The sequence below is a fragment of the Emydura macquarii genome, unplaced genomic scaffold (genome assembly GCF_026122565.2).
Source record: "Emydura macquarii macquarii isolate MOO-44397 ecotype Brisbane River unplaced genomic scaffold, CSIRO-AGI_Emac_v2 contig_2170, whole genome shotgun sequence".
NCBI lineage: Eukaryota > Metazoa > Chordata > Testudines > Chelidae > Emydura > Emydura macquarii.
The window spans coordinates 188,940-205,690 of record NW_027132307.1 but is presented as its reverse complement, the minus strand read 5'-3'; the positions used below and the strand labels follow the sequence as shown (position 1 = coordinate 205,690).

Genomic DNA, 16,751 nt, shown 5'->3' with positions numbered 1-16,751 from the left:
CTGGGGCCACAGCCGCTGGTGAGGTCAGAAGGCACAGCTCCGCTTTACGCCACTGGTGAAGAATTGGGGCCGTTGGCAGGAAGCGGCCAGGGTGAGGGTCTGCGAGTGAGTGGCTGGCGTTGGCCTGAATGTGGAGGAAACGGGCGGCCTCACCCCCCGGTGCCACGGCACTCGCTGGCATCAGCAGTGATGTCACAGTGCGGGCAGAGCACACCTGCTGCGGGAGGGGGCGTGAGGACCCTGAGCTGCTGGGTCCGTGGAGGAGCAGAGCAGCGCTGGGCTGGGACGGGAGCCCTGGTCTTGGTTGGAGAGACCGAGGAGGTCCCCCCTTGGTCCTCCCCAGAGGCCCGTGACTAGAGGGGCCAGTAGCGGGGAAGCAGAAGGCGCCGGGTCCTTTGCCTCTCGCCCCCACCCCCGGGCCTCCGTTTCTCCTGGGAGGAAGCTTGCAAATGTCCCGTCCCTGAGGCACCCTCACGCGAAGCATGGTCAGAAGCGGAGATGTCCCCAGAGCTGATCTCGAGGCTGCTGCCGCTCCCCGAATCATCAAGGTGGTGGTGAAGACCCCCCGGCAGAAGGAGGAGTTCGTGGTGCCTGAGGACAGCCTCATCCAGGAGTTGAAGGAAGGCATCTCCACCCGTTTCTCCTCTCCCACTGGCCGGCTTGTGCTGATCTTCGCCGGCCGGATTTTGAAAGATCACAAGACCCTGGGCCAGCACGGCATCCACGATGAGGCCACCATCCACCTCGTCATCCAGTCGCGAAGGAAGCCCCTGGACGGTCCAGGTCAGCACGCCGGCTCCACGGGGGGTGCTGCCACCGCCCGGGCGGAGAACAGCTGCCTCTCCAGGCCGGGCTCTGCCAGCAGCACAGCCTTCGGCACCGACGGCCTGCAGGAGCTGGTCCGCACCCTCGGCCTGAACACGGCCAACTTCTCCGAGTTCCAGCGGCAGCTCACATCCAACCCCGAGATGATGCTCCGGCTCTTGGAAAACCCCTTCATTCAGAGCCGGCTCTCCAACCCCCACCTGATGACGGAGCTGATCACCGACAATCCTCTGAAGCAGCAGGTGATCCAGAAAATCCCGGAGATCAGCCGCGTCCTGAACACCCCCGAGATGCTGAGGCTCATGCTGCAGCTGGCGCGGAGCCCAGCCACTGTGCGGGAAATCATGGAGAACCCCAGCCAGGCCTTGAACTTCCTGGCAAGCATCCTGGGTGGCAGCAACACCTCGCCGCCCGTGTGCGGTGAGCCCCTGGGTTTAACGCTGAGGGCAGCGCCAGCGCAGGCTGGGGGCAAGCCATTTGCCTCTCTGAGGAGCAACCAAACCCCTGTGAGTACAAGAAGAAGAGCTCCTTCCCCCCAGGCGCGCAGTCCGCCATCCCGCGCCCACGCTAGCAGCAACAGCAGCAGTGCAAGCGACTGCACGGCACAGAGCTGCCGCGAACCCGATCCAGACCCGGGCAGAGGAGCCAGCGCCGCCATCTCAGCCGCCATCAAGAGCGTGCTGCAGCAGATCGTCAAACAGCTGGTGCAGAACATCCTGTCCGCGCCCGGCGCGCGGGGCGTGCAGCGGTCACTCAGCCAGAACCCCCACCTGGGGGCCCAGAGCCTGCCCAAGAGCCCCGCGGCAGCTGGGAAGCCTCCGACGCAGCCTCTCCCGACCTTCCATCAGCAAATCTGGCACCCAGAGGGGCTGGGCGCCGTGCCGAGCCCTAAAGAAATGCAGGCGCTGGCCCAGATTCAGCAGCGGCTGCAGGCACTGGCGATGGGAGAGCCAGGCGTCCCACCGCAGTGCCTCTCTCCTTTAGCCGGCTCGGGGCACGCTGGAGGCTCGGCAGAGAGAGCTGCCTCTAACCCCGGCCTCAGTGAAGTTGCACACCCAGCCTCAGGCGCTCGAAGCCAGCAGTTCACTGTTCAGCAGATGCTGCAAGCGCTCGCTGGAGCCAATCCTCAACACGCCCAAAATCTCTAACCAGCCGCTGGAGCTGCTGGCTGCACTGGGCTTCCCAGACCGCCGTGCAAATTCACCAGCTCTGAGAGCAGCAGGAGCGCATGCAGATGCGACAATTAACAGGCTCTCGGGCTCCCAGCAGCGGGGCTGTAATTTAACAAGAAAAATACAAAAACAAAAAGAATTTCCTGATTTCTGATAAAAAGGCCGTAAATCTTTCAACCCCCTTCTCTGTTTATTTCGTTCTGGGTCCTGTCTCTCAGCCCAAGGTAGGAATGCAGCCTAGTCACGCTGGGACTCAGCGCTTACTCTGCAAAAGGTGGTTCCTGCATCAGAAGCAAAGAAAGCGATGTGAAGAAAAAATTAGAGCTGGTCAAAAAAAACATATTTTATTTTCCAAGAAAAAATGTGGAGAAAACCGTTTCTTTTTTGGTTTTAGCAGCTGTTCGTGGAACACCTACAAATGTTGATAAAAAGACATTTTGGGTTGATTTTTTTTTGATTCATCATTTTTGACCAGCTCTAATAACAATCAGTTACTGACATGTATTTATATCTGTTTTTAACACAGGATTGTGTCGAAACTTGCGCATCGCTCCCCTGTTACCCGCTGCTCTTCTCCCCTCCAGCTCTGCCTCCCCCTTCCTTCTCCTTGGCACCGATTCAGAAAGGTCCAGCAGCACAGCCCTAATTTCAAGCACATGAATTGTGGCCTTGAAGTCCAGGGGACTGCCCGGGCATTTAAAGTGAGGTGCACGTTTAAGTGCCTTGCTGAATAAGGACCTTGTTTGTTACACCTGCTTGGTGTGTCTTGTTTTATTAGTTATTATTATCTGTTTGTATCATCCTCATGTCCAGGAACCCTAGGCATGGACCAGGCCCCCACTGCGCTAGGCGCTGTACAAACCCAGAACAGAAAGACAGTCCCTGCCCCAAAGAACTTACCATGCAAGGACAAGACAGGAGGCGCAGATACACAGAACAAAAGGATCGTTATAGAACATAAGAACAGCCGTACGGGGTCAGACCAATGGTCCATCTAGCTCAGTGTCCTGTCTTCTGACGGTGGCCAATGCCAGGCGCTCCAGGGGGAATGAACAGAACAGGCCGTCGCCCTCGCCCATTCCCAGCTTCTGGCAAACAGATTCTCGGTCAGCGTGCAAGGCAGTGGGGTCTGCCAGGCTTTGCAGCAATCCTGCAAGGGGGGGGAATGGTTTTCAAATCCTGGCTGGAACTCTGCTTTGGGAGGGGGCCAAACGGCCTCAGTCAGGTTTTGCACAGGTTGCACCCACTCAGAAAAGGGATGAAAAGAAAAGCACCCCTGGATCAATCAGTCACTAGCTCACCAGCGCTTGGCAGTTCCCCTGCGAGATCAGTCAGCGGCTGGGAAGATTTATACGGGTAGCGTGGTTAAAATGTGAGCTGAGCTGCTCAGCTACTCCCCGGGGAAGCCCAACCTCCACACTTCCTTTCCAGTGTCTCCCTCTCGGAAAGAAAAGATGTTTTTTACGCAGAAAGGTTGCGCAAGGCTCCTTGTGGAGTGGTTTGCATATCGCACGTCGGGGCTTTCCCCCACGTTCGCATTCCTGCACGCCTCACTCGGAAGCCAGCCAGGCAGGGAAGGAGCTGAGTGAAATGCAAGGTGGATTGCGATGCTAAGCCAGCGTCTGTTGGAATCCATGGGAACACTCCTGTGTCTAGGCTTTGAGCAGGGAGCTGGGCAAGGTGAGCTCCTGAGGCCCTTCCAGCCCTGCTCTGATTCTGTGATCTGCACTCAGACCCTGGCTTGCTCTGAGCTTTAAGACATGCTCACGCCCATCTACGCACTTGCTCTGCTGGGGTTCAGGAAGCATTAGCTAAGTTCCTGGCGGATAGGTCTGTCAACGGCTGTTTGGCAGAGGCCGGGAGCGGGAGACGGGCTGGGTCACTTAATGATCCCTGTCCTGTTCACTGCCCCTGCAGCCCCTGGCACTGGCCGCTGTCGGAACCAGGACACTGGGCTGGCTGGCCCTTTGGGCTGGCCGCTCTTATGTTCTGTTCTTAAGACCCACTGGGCCTGTCTGCACTGCAGTGAGACACCCACGGCTGGCCCGCGCTCACTGACTCGGTTCCCCGGGGCTCGGCCTGCGGGGCTGTTTCATTAACGTTATAGACATCTGAACGCAGGCCGGAGCCCAGGCTCTGGGACTCTCCCCTGATGCGTGGGCCCTGGGCCCAGGGTCCAGCTCCAGGCTCTGCCGGAGTTAAGCACGTGCGTAAGTAAAGCGTGGGCATCAGCATTCTGCTGATCACGGCCCCAATCGGTACCGTTCCTCCCAACAACGCGCCTCGGAGACACGGCCGGGGAAGGGGATTTCTTTTCTGGGACCGACTTCTGCTGGTCAGAGAGACCCGCGGCGGTTCCCTCCCCCGCCTGGGACTGACACAGCTAGAGCCACAGTGCCTACAAAACTCCGCCGAGACAGGCAAGCGGCAGCACCCACCTGGCTGGGGGGGCAAACGGGGGTTGTGACTGTCTCGCCTGCATTGCACAGCAGGAGAGCCGGGAAGGAGCACTTCGTCCAGTTACTAAGTTGTACGAAGGCCACCTGCCTACGCCTTGGAGACTCCAGATCGTCCTCTCCATGCTCTGCGCCTGCTGGGAAGTTGGTCAGCACCAGCTGAACCCAGGAGTCCTAGCCCCAGGCAGCCGGCTCCGCACACAGGACTGTAGTCTCTTCTCTGATTCAGCCTCACTGCAACAGGCAATGCCAGTTCAGCAGACCCCGTTCAGCCCTCCCATTGATCGCTGCTGATTCCTCAGGGAGGACCAGTAGCCCCAGGCGCCCGTGGCCCAGTAAATCCATTGATCTGTTCCAGAACCAGCTGACCCTCAGAATCCACTGGAAAACTGCAACTGGAACTTCCACTACAATTAACTCTTTACCCCCGTGTTCCTCTCCGTAGCGGGTACAGAGGTAACAGATGACAGCTGCCAAGCGTCCATTCTGCGGGCGGGAATGGCTCCCGTGCCTGGCGGCTAGCCACCCCATGCACGGCTGTACAGCGTGGCTATGAATCGTTGCCTCTCTCCTTCCCTTGCACAGGGACTGCAGGGCAACCAGTCAGCGCTGACTGACCAGCCTAGGTCTGGACAGCCCGTCCCCAGCCAGAACCATGCAGCAAACTGCAGACAGGACACTGGTCTCTGTTCTGGTGCTGAGGGCAGCTACTCCAGGCAGCCCTCGGAGCAAACCCAGGGCTTGAGGCTCTGTCAGCGCCTACCCGATCTGATGATTCATGCCTGGGGTGCCTGGAAGGGATCTCCTGGGTCAGTGGGCACAGGCCCTTGGTGCCGCAGGCGGCCCCGTAACAGGATCCCTGTTCAGTGAGACTGCGCCTTGGAACATAGCAGGGTAGAATTATTATGCAAATAACGTTAACACAGAAAAATGCACCGAGACACGCAGGGTTAAATCCCTCTTGCTCTTCTCCCTCTGAGTCACGGAGAGCAGGTCCCTGGGGCTCCCTGCTGGCTCTGAGCCCCCGGCTAGGGTTCCCAGGGCGACAATATAAATATCCCTGGGTCCCAGGCTTGGTCAGTGCAGATTCCCCATTGCCTGTCGCTCCCCGCCCGGATCACAGGCAGAGGTTCCTCTTCCCTGGCTGGGCGGGAGCCTGGTGAGTCGTTTGCAAGAAACCTTTGGGTTCAGGGCAGCTCTCGGGCGTTCAGCAGGGCTGGGTGGGATGAGGACCAGGGATCTGCAGTTGAAGGAAAATGCACCCAGGAGATGCAGCTTCTAGGCTCAGAGATGGGGAGACGCCGCTTGCCCAGACAAGACTAATTTATAATGTGGCATCAAAGCCTGGGACACACGGCCATGTCCTGACCTGACAGACAATCTGCCGGTGACAGCCATTCTGGTAGGGATCCCCGGGAGGGGGTTGGGACCCGTCGTTCTGTGACAGGAAGGGGACAGTGGAGATTCAAGAACAAGACAGTCCCTACCTCCGAGACCTGGATGTCAGGGAGTGACCCCATGGAAATATCACACACCCATTGGAAACCGGAGTTGGATACCCATCCTGGGAGCTCTTGAATGATTTTTTGTCTCTTTAGGTACCATAAAGAGACTTTCGAACAAATCTGTAGGTCCCTGTGAACATCTGGGCGGTCGGGGTCGATGCCTGGCACGCTGGTGTGATGCGCAGAGTCACGGCGTTTAAGGCCGGAAGGGGCTGTTAGATCATCTATTCTACGCCTACCTTCGGTCCTTAAATTTCACCCCTTAAATTTCCTGCTGCACTGGACCCACTCGCTTGTGTGTGGTGACGCGTCGGCCAGAGGGGACGGAAGCTTTGATCTGAAGAAGGGCGAATCCCCCATGTCCCTTGGCAGTTTTAGACCCGGGGTTCATCCCCCACACTGGTAAACATGGGCGCTGTATTTCTTGCCAGCTTGGATTCTGGTGTGAGATCCGGATCAGGCTCTTGCTGAAGGAATTAGCTTCCCCCCACTCCCGATCCCTTTGTCAGCCAACACATGTAGACGCTCAGGCAAAGCTCCAGCCAGCAGCAGCAGCTCCCTGGGAAGCCGTCCAGCTCTCCTCGGCCCTGTGGAGGGCAGCAGAGGAGCACGGCTGTGTCCCTGTGCTCAGCCGGGCTGGCTGAATTCCATCCTCGCCAGGCTGGGCACAGACGAACACAGCACCCACCAGGCCGCATCAGAGCAGGGGCGACGGGCCCGGTGTCCGTCAGTGACACAGACCTGCGACAGCTGCTTCAGTGCACGCGCCAGACGTCCCAGCATGGACAATCCCGGCGTAACCTGCTCAGAGGGGGAGTGTTTCCCTCGCTCCCAGCAGCGCCTGGCTGACTTCGGCCCTGCAGCGCGTGCGTTTCTCTGCCCAGGCGCTTTAATCTCACTTTATGTAGCCGTGAATAGTCCGATTTCCTGCAGAAACACTGGAGAGGAAACCAAGCCTCATCGCTAGAGGAAGGGCCTGGGCAGCCGGGGACCAGGGTGACACCCAGATTTCCTACTGAACCACTGTGTGACCGTGGGCAAATCACTACCTCCACACACACCTTGTTCCTCAGTTTCCCCAGCTGTGAACTGTGGCTAACGCTGCTGACTCAGATCACAGAGCAGGAGGAGGGAGGCTTGGCTGACTCCTGAATGTCTGCAGAGTTCATTGAGCCCCTCAGATAGACGGGGCGAGACAGGATGGCCCTGGGAGCTAGGAGAGCTCCATTCTGTTCCCTGCTCCTCTGCAGACGTCCCGCGTGACCTTTGGCAAGTCACTTAGCCTCTGTGGGGACAAGCACCCTGCCCTGCCGCACAGGGCTGCTGTGGGGAGAAACACCTGACGGACTGGGCGATGCTCAGACACGACAGCCGTGACGCCCAGAAAAGACCTTCCTGGCTGGGCTGTGTTAATGCCGCCTGATGGAGAGAGGGAAGGAAGAACACCTGAGAACATCACAGCTGAATATTACAGAGACAGGGCGGGTGAGGTGACACCTTTTATTGGCCCAGCCTCCGTGGGCCAGAGAGCTTGTCTCTGTCATATCTCTCGAATATCCTGGGCCCAACAACACTACATCCAGCATCAAGCACTTAAGCCACCTGCAGCAGGTTTCAGTCAGCTCCCTGCTGGCTCTGAGCCCCCGGCTGGGAGTCCCAGGGTGGCAGTATAAATATCCCTGCGTCTCGGCCCCAGCCAGTGCGGACTCTCCCCACCCAGTCACAGGCAGAGATTCCTCATCCCCGGCTGGGCCAGGAGCCTGGTGCGTCGTTTGCGTTAAACATCTGGCTTGGGGGCGGCTCTCGGGCGTTTCAGCAGGGCTCCGGGGGGCGGGGGGATGACGACTGGGATTAGAGTGAGAGGCAGGGATCTGCAGCCGGGAGAAAATGCCCCAGTGTCTACGCTCTTTGCGTTTCAAATATTTCCAGAAATCGGGGGGGGAACTGGTTCTGCCCTGCTCTGCCCCTGGTACTGGGCCTGACAGCTGTGCAGAGTGGGCGTGAGGGCATGGCCATGACAAAATACCAGGGCCAGACTCACATGGCTAGTGATGTTTATTGTCGTTTCAGGTGCGGTCGGTCAGTTGTCCCAGGCACTGAAGAAACCAGCAGCACACAACCAGCCCCATCCCCATGAATGTGCAGTCTCGGATCTCTGTCTGCTCGGTGTAACGGGGCCGGAGGCATGGATGGCTTTACACCCGTCAGAGCGGTTCTCAGAGCAAGAAGCTGGTCCTGAGGCCAGCAGTCGTATGGTTCTGAGACAGGCCTATTCCAAACACCGAACGACACCCTGAGCATCCCTGAGTCTGGGGGATAAAGGGCTGAAGCAGAGCCTCAGGCCAGCAACCGTAAAAGGATGACGGCTCAGATCCCACAGGCATGCACCGGGGGTTGTTAACTGACGGCTGACAGCTGCCGTACCCTGGTAGGGGTGAGGCTGGGGCAGCCTGCACTGCAGCGACCCCTCTTGCATCTGCTCCGGGGGCTCCAGCCTCCGGCACCATCCATCCGGCCCCTCTCCCCAGCAAACACCGCACAGGACAAATCATTGACTGAACGCACCAGCAGATATTTCTCCACCAAAAGCAAGTGACGGCCCGCTGAGGTGTAGCTTAGTGTGTCTTCTCTAAGGTTTGGTCCTGCAGCCCCTTGCCGTAGTCTCTGAGCAGGTTCCAAGGGCATTAGATTTTCAATAGGAAAATCCTCAGTGGACTTTGTGGAGTTTCTGACTCCTCTCTGGGGGACTGTTACCTCCAGTTACTCCTGGATGAGATAATGGAGAGAGGCTTTTTCGCCGGACATTGAACCAGCACGAGGGGTGCTAGTGTAGGTGTGGGTTTGGTCTGTAGTGAGGACATCGGGGACGAGCTGGTTGTAGAAAATAACCTTGGCTCCAGTGAGCACGGTTGATTCAGTTGCACTGAAATGCAAGGATAATCAAACCAGATCAGAAGCTGAGGTTTTGGATTTCACCAGGGCAAACTTAGTGAAATGAAGGGAATTAGTTAGTGAAGGCAACTGTTCTGGTCAATTCAACTCTCTTCTCTCTCGGGGTTTGTGCCACGCTCATCACCACAGCACCTGGACTGGGCTGTAAAGCACAGGGGTTTGAATATGGAGGAAGCCTGGAATCTCTTTAAGTCAAAAGTGGAAAAAAACTATCTAGAATTTGCATCCCACGCCAGGGGAAAAAACACATAGGGAAGGGCTCCAGACCCAGTTGGCTGAATAACTACCTCCTAAAGGGTATTAGATGTAAGCAGAGAGCCTGTGAGGAATGGAAAAAGGGGCTAGTCAGTGAAGAAATCTATGTCTCTGGGGTCTGGAAAGGTAGGAATAAACTGGGAAATGCAAAAAATCAAGCTGAGTTAGTGACTGCAAAGAACATGAAAATAAACAGTAAAAGGTTCTTGAGCCCCACAGATCAAAAGAGGATGAGGAAAGAGGAAGCAGGCCCACTCCGCGGTGAGGATGGAGGCGAGATTAAAGATAATCTAGGCATGGCCCCAAAACTAAAGGAACATTTTGCCTCAGTCTCCCATAAGGCTGATGCAGAGCAAGGCGGGCGGGGTGGGGAGGGTGGCCGCAAGGCGAATGGGGACGCGTGTAAAGAAAGGGAGATCCCCACATCCAGGGTGGACACAGAACTCCAAGGGTTTGATGCGTTGTGTGTGGGGGGGACCGGGTCATCTCCATCCAAGAACACAGACAGCAATGGCACATGGCATTGCAAGTCTGCTAGCAAGGATTTCTGCTAAATCCATGAATTTGGGAGCTGGTGCCGTATGACTGGAGAACAACAATGTCGAACCTCTATTGAAGAAAGTGATCTGGGCAATTACAGAGCCGACAGTCTGACCTCACTAGCGTGCAAGGCTTCAGAACAGATTAGGAAGGAAAGACATGGAGCGACACAGAAAGCAGGATCAAATGCAGCATGGGTTTACCAAAGAGAGATTGTTCCCAGTGGAGCTCTTCATAGGGTGCCCAGATGTCCCAATCTTATAGGGACAGTCCTGATATTCGGGGCTTTGTCTTACACAGGTGCCTATTCCACTCCACTCCGTCCCGACTTTTCATAGGCTGATAAACAGTCAGATTTAGCTGAGGTTAGTCCTGCTCTGAGCAGGGGTTGGACTAGATACCTCCTGAGGTCCCTTCCAACTCTATGGTTCTATGATTCTTCCTTGTAATAAGGAAATAAGGTGCAGTTTTTAAGCGTGAGGGTAATGAAGCATTGGAACAATTTACGAAGGTCAGTGTTTAAATTGAGAGTGGATCCTTTTCTAACAGATCTGCTGCAAAGCAAACAGGAATGAATTCAGGGACGTGCTGTGGCCTGTGTTAGACATGAGGTCAGACCAGATCAGGGTAACAATCCCATCTGTCTTTGGAGTCTATGAACCCTCTCAGCGAAAACCACAATGAACTGATTGCCACAGGCTCCCTGTGTGAGGATGAGTCTGTCCCGCCGTCTGTCTGTGCCTCCGTTCTCCATCTGTATGACCAGGGTCACGGCCCCATCACAGGCGGATGGTGCAGGTAAATGCCCTACAGATGGCGAAGCGGTTCGACGATACGGGGTAGGGGGCCAGAAAAGTGCGACAGATACGCCCTGCAGTTCCCTTTAGTCCGAACAGGCTGGAGGGAAACCGGGCATGCGGAGAAACGGGCGTGCCTGCTGCAGCATGACAGAGCCCGAAGGCAGGCAGAGAAGAGGGTGGAGGAGAATAAAGGGGAAGGAAGGCAGGAGGGGCCAGGAGCCCCTTTGGTGCTGCTTGGGCGCTTCCCGAGACTGGCAGCTGCAGGGAGGCAGCCAGCCGCACCCGCACGATTTGCACTGGCGCTTGCGGAGGCCAGGCCTGGGACTCCCGGCTCCTGTGGCTCCCCCCCGCCCTCCCTCTCCTTCTCTCCTGCCCTGTCTCTCACCCTAACCCCGGAAATCCTCCGACATCACAGCCCCGCAGTCTCAGTGCGAGCTAATCAGCCAGTGATTAACCAACCGGGGGCTGTGGGGGGCCCGGGGCAATCGGCTGACACGGGCTTCGGGAGAATGGGGATTCGGCTGAGTGGAATTCACTGGTCTGGCTACACAAAGGCTAAGGCCCAGGTGACTCTCTGGACGGTTTTCCTGACGGTTGGCCTCAGTTTCCCCTTTCTTAGCCCCATCCCCTTCATCGTAGCGTGGCGCCCCGTGTCCGTGCTCCTGTGTCTCTCCTGTAACCCTCCGGCCCCTTGTGTCTCTTCTCTGAAGTTCCTTCCTTCTCCTTGGCGTCACCTTTCCGGGCCCGCGGCCCTGCACGCAGGGGTGGGAGGGGTGGCCAAGCGGGACTGGCACTTGACTGGCGCTTGGGTTCAGTTCCTGGCTCAGCCACAGATGTCACATGCCACCTGTCAGTCACTGGGTCCGCCCCGTGCCCCGGCTCCCCCTCTGTGCAAGGGGGATGATCCGGGGACTGTGAGATAAACGGTGCCGATGGCTGTGGCGCCCAGATGCCGTGGTGAGGGAGGCCAGAGAGGCACCTCGGGGAATAAAGATGCAGTTGTGCTACAGCAGGAGAGCCGGGGGCTGTAGCCTCCTGGGTCTGGACAGAGCCGGATCTCCCCATGCAGCCCCACATGGCCTGGAGCGGGTTGGTGTCCGTGTGACGTTTGAGCTCATATCTCCTCCAGGCTTGTGGCTGCCCGATTTTCTCCCTCCAGCTGAGTCTCTGTGGGGAGCGAGGGGCCGGCGGGCCCATTTCCCCAGCCCAAGAAGGGCTGGTCCAATCCCACTGTCCATTTATTATTCACACACCAGACCAAAGTGGGGCCCCAGAGGCCTCGTCCTGTCGTTTCTTTTCCTTTCCCTTCCCCCAGGGCTTGCCAGGAGATCCTGCAGCTGAGCTCTCAGCCCTTTACAGGAATCCCATGAGCCCTTCCCAGCTGGCTCTGCTCATCTTTGTCTCTCAACAGGGCGGGCTGGCCCCGGCCCCCGCTACACCCGCCCCGCCTAGAGCCTCGCCTGGCCCCAGAGCAGGTGCTGCTGTTTGGTGCAGCCCCCCTCGTGCCCTCGTCATACACCGGCCCACCCATGTTTTCTGCCTTGGGGGGCAGGGTCCAGCCCCCCGTCCAGCTGCCTGACCACTGACAGCTGGCATTCCTGCTGCTCGGCTGCCCCCAGGCGTGCCGAGAGGAGCCGCCGTCTCCGACGCAGTCCCTGCTCCCCCGTGGGGCAGCGTCTGCGTTCCCAGCGTACGCGGCCAGGTCTCAGGGTTGAGCTTCCGCCCCCTGGCCCTTATCTCTGCCTCTAGGGCGTAGCCAACTCCGGCTTCCACAGGCCTTTCCCCACCTCTCCCCGCCCGTCCACTCCCCGCCCGTATCCCTGGGCTGGGACGGAGCCTTCCTCTCTCCTCCTGCCTTACCCAGCTCCTCGGCAGATGGTGCAGTTCTCCCGGCTGTGACTCTCGGTCGTGGCGACCGTCCCAGCTTTCCTTTCCCAGAGACCCCCCGTTTCTCAGCGCCCTGGCCCGCTCACTGAGCTCCCAACCATCAGCCAGGCGCACCTTCCGTACGCGTCCCCCTGCCCCATCTCCGGAGCAGACCGTGGCCAGTGGCTTGTGAGATCCGACGCAGTCCCCGGCTGGAGCTGGAGCATGAGAAACGCCACCTGCCACATGCATCGTTTGATCGGACCTCGGAGTGCCCGTGACCGTCGTTCTGCCCGATGCGTCTTGCAGGAAGCTGGATGGCCCCGTGCGATGGAGTCCCATAGGACTCGTGGTCGGGAGCCACTCACAGTCTGCCCCCCTCGGGTCTCCACACACCCGTACTGCCGCCTCCTGACTCTGGTCTCGGAGGGTCCAGCCCCTCTGCTCCGCCCGAGCTGCCCCTATGAGCCCCCTTTCCAGGACTCTGGGGAGCCCTACACGCCCCCAAAGGGGCCATGCACCCGCCTTGCAGTCAGAAGCGGTTCCCAGCCAGTGTGGAAATCAGGAGGGTTTATTAGATCCCAGCTCACGGCGTGGCAGGAGTTTGCCAGCAGCGTAACTAGGAGTTACAGCATCGACCCCGCAGAGCCCCGTTCTCGGGGCTCCCTCCTGTCGGCAGGGGACTGGCCCCTTCCAGGCAGCCCGTCACCCCCCTCCCAGAGCCGTCCCCTGGCCTCTCCCCCCTCCTTGTCTCCTTCCCAGGAAAGCTGGCCCCTCCTCTTGGTCACCACCTGCCCCAACCTGTAAGAACTGGTTGGGCCAGGGCAGGGGCTCCTGGCCAGGTCTGCGGACGCATGGCTGGGAGGGGGCCATCTGCCCTCTGCAATGATCACACCCCCGGGTCCCATCACCGAAATACATGAGTAACATATGGGGAAACTGAGGCACACGCCCAGCGCTGAGATGAAAACCCCAAAGAACATCTCCACTTCGTCACACCCCGTCATCTCGCTCTGCCTCTCCCCAAGGTCTCCGGCACTTCCCCCGTCTTCCATCTGTGGCGGGGAGAGCAGCCGATGTGGCTCACGACTGCAGAGTCGGGAAAGGGGTGACTAGGGGACAAGGTGAGCAGGGGTTACCCGAGGGGGTTCCTGGCCGAGGGGGGCACCGGGACACCCGGGAAGAAGGGAGGAGAGGGGAGCGGTGAGTAAAGAGCAAAGACACCCACGCTCTGCTAAAATTAACATATAAACCTCGTGCGACCCCTCGCTGCCCCCGGCCTCACCTCAGCCATTCCCACCGCGCCTGCCCCCTTCCCAGATCCTGCGTCCGGCTGCCCCGCGTAGGCTGAGAGCTCGTCCGTGCGGGGCCGTCTGTCCCTGCATGTCCGTGCGGCTCCCCCCACAGGCGTATTCACGAGGTGCTAGACGCAGAGAGCAAAGGAAGGATCGTTTCCTCGCTCTCACCCCCGGGGAGTCGATGCCGGGCAGGGCTGGTTGGGGGGGCAGGGCTGTTCAAAGGGGTACACCTTGCCCCAGGACCCGAAGGTGACCTCCCGTTGGCCGTGTGTGTGTGTGCGTGTGTGTGTGTGTGTGTGTGTGCTCTCTGTGCGCTGACGGCCGGGTTCAGGGCCCAGAGCAGAGCTCGGGGCAGAGCGGGGCTGGGTGGCGCTCCCTCCTCACTCCCCCATGGGGGTGGGCTCAGCCCGGCCGGGCCCCCCCGAATGTTTCTCCGTGCCCCCCTAGGGGGGCGTGCCCCACACCTCGAGGATCTCTGCTGTGGACACGCCAGGACCACTAACACGTGTGCGTGCGACGACAGAGCAGCTCAGTGCGCGGCAGGTCTTTCCGCTGCCTCCCCCCGGCCAGACAGAGACACCCCCTCTGCGGCTCCCCTGTGCGCCCTGAAACAAAACAGGGACGTGACGCGGCTACTTTCCGCCCTCGCCCCGCCTGGGGCTACTTCCCGGCCTTGCCCTGTAGGTGCGACCCAAACGTCTCTACCCCTCCCCCGTCCGTAGCCTTAGGAGGGGTCAGCGCGTCCCTGGGCCGTCTCCGGGGCGTGGGTGTACCCCATACCCGGTAGCGGGGCGTCCCGGTCCCACCCTTCGGGAGCGTCTTTGCGTGACGCTCAGCGGCCAGGCGTGCCGGCCCCGTCCTGCCCGAGTCCACGTACCGGGCAGTGATCCTGCAGCAGGCCTCTGCTTTGTCACAGGGACTGACGTTTGCTCCCAGCCTGACCCTTGCTAACTTTGCTGTATAGCAGCTCAGGCCAGGCCAGGCCTCACGTCCGGCTCTCTCTTTATTCTGCAGTAGGAAGTGCTCCCAGCTCCTGGGGAGGGGGGCAGCTCTGTTAGCGGCGGCACCCCCATTGCTCCAGATGTCACGGTGTCCCACCTGGGACGTGGCCAGTCTGCGGAGTCAGGCCCAGCCAGATCCCGGGACATCAGAGTCCCAGACCGGCCAGAGGGCAAACCGAGGGTCGAGGGGCCGGAGGCGGCAGGGTCAGGCTACCAGGAGATCAGAGGCGAGAGCCAAATTTGAGAGCAGAACCACCGTGGTCCCTGGCACACAGAAAATGACGGAGGCAGAGCCCCACCGGCCCATGGGAGCCTTCCGTCCTGACGCCCTTTACCGTTGCTGCCAGTCGAGTCTGCGCTGAGAAGACAGGTTCTCTGGCTCAGCCCCTGGCCGACAGACGCTGTCAGGACTGTCCACCTTGCCTACAGGACATTGTCCAGTGATGATCGTAGGAGTGTCGGACTTGGACGGGACCTCAGCGGGTCATCTGGTCCAGTCCCCTGCACTCCAGAGCATTCCCGACAGGGCTTTGTCTACCCTGTGCGTAACAACCTCCACTGGCGGGACAGAGGGCATCGGCAATGGGCCAGAATTAACTTACCGGCCCCTGCAGAGCGTGGGACCCTGCTATCGAGGGTAGGACCCTGCTACCTACGTCGGGGCTTCCCAACCGCTTTGGCTCGAGAGCCACGAATTTCATTTTTACATCCCTGACAGGCCAGAGCAGCCGATCAGCTCATAAAAGATGGGTTGACGTCTACACCGTTCAGGACTACGCATCGCTGCTCGTTTTCACACTCACTGTTTTACACCTGCACGTGACTCGCAGGACGTCGCACGCTCACGGACGAAGCACTGGTGTGGACGCGTGACTGCACACTGAGGCACGTGGCCTGGCGGCTCAGTCACGGTGGGAGGCCGGCTAAGGGCAGGACAGACTGGAAGGCCCTGCGGCCAGAGGGCAGGAGTCCAGCGAGGAGGCTGCCTTCTTACTGATCTCCCCTCCCGCTGGCTCCAGCAGGGACCCCAGCACTATGGACCCAGGAGGACTTTGCCGCGCTCCTTGCAATAGGCAGGGGGAGGGCAGCGCTGCTCTCCCGTCCCGTTGGCTGTAGCAAGGAGCCTGCACCGGTGTTGTAGCCCTGTGGTAATGCACTCCACCTGGGTCCTTAGGCAGTGGTTCTCTTCTTGTCAGGACAAACGCTTCCCAAAGTGGATGCTGATTGCAGGTGATTTAGGTTTGGATGCCCCACTTGAGTCGTCCCAGGCCTGGTGTTTCAAACGTGCTGAGCTCCTGCAGCGCCAGTGAAAGGCTGTGGGAGCTCCGGGTGCTCTGCGTCTCCGGGAATCACTGCTGAGATGTCCCCAGCTGGGTGCTAAAAGGAAGAGCCATCCGAAATCAGCAGCTAACTTTTGAGCAGTGCCAGCTCCGTTGATGGTTAAACTTCAGGGAGAGTTTCTGAAATGAGCTTCTGGGCTTCTCATCGGCGTTCACACACATGGGAGCTGTGCAGCTAGTCAACTTTGCACCTTGTTAGAGGAACATGGGAACCACCACACTGGATCAGAGCCGGGTCCAGGTAGCCCAGTATTCTGTCTCCAACAGTGGCCAGCACCAGGTGCTTTAGAAGATGTGAGAACCTCTCATGAGGGCAATATGGGACAATCTTTCACCCCACACTAGGTTCCATCCTCATCTCTAATAGAGAATGGCTTAAATCCTGGGTCTCTTCCAAAATTTTTGTTGTCATTAACTCTGGTAACTCTGAATATTTTTAACACCCATATAAATGTCCAGTCCCTTTTTGAATCTTGCTAAGTTTTGTCCTCAACAAAATCCTGCAGCAATGAGTTCCACAGTCTAATTACGTGTTGTGTGGGAAAGTATTTCCTTGTATTGTTTTTTTATTTGCCACCTTTCACTTTCCTTGCATGCCCCTTGTTTTTGTGTTATGAGGGAGAGTGGCTCCCAATTTACCTTTGCTATACCATCTACTGTCTTACATATACACATATAGAGAGACAAGGTGGGGGCAGGAATATCTTTTACTGGACCAACTTCTGTTGGTGAGAGAGACAG

At 58.6% G+C, this 16,751-nt stretch overlaps 1 pseudogene; it reads left to right on the top strand.

Annotated features, from left to right (window-relative positions):
• Nucleotides 1-354: 354 nt before the first annotated feature.
• LOC137160200 (ubiquilin-1 pseudogene) lies at nt 355-1,973 on the top strand (annotated as a pseudogene).
• The last annotated feature ends 14,778 nt before the right edge of the window (nt 1,974-16,751 follow it).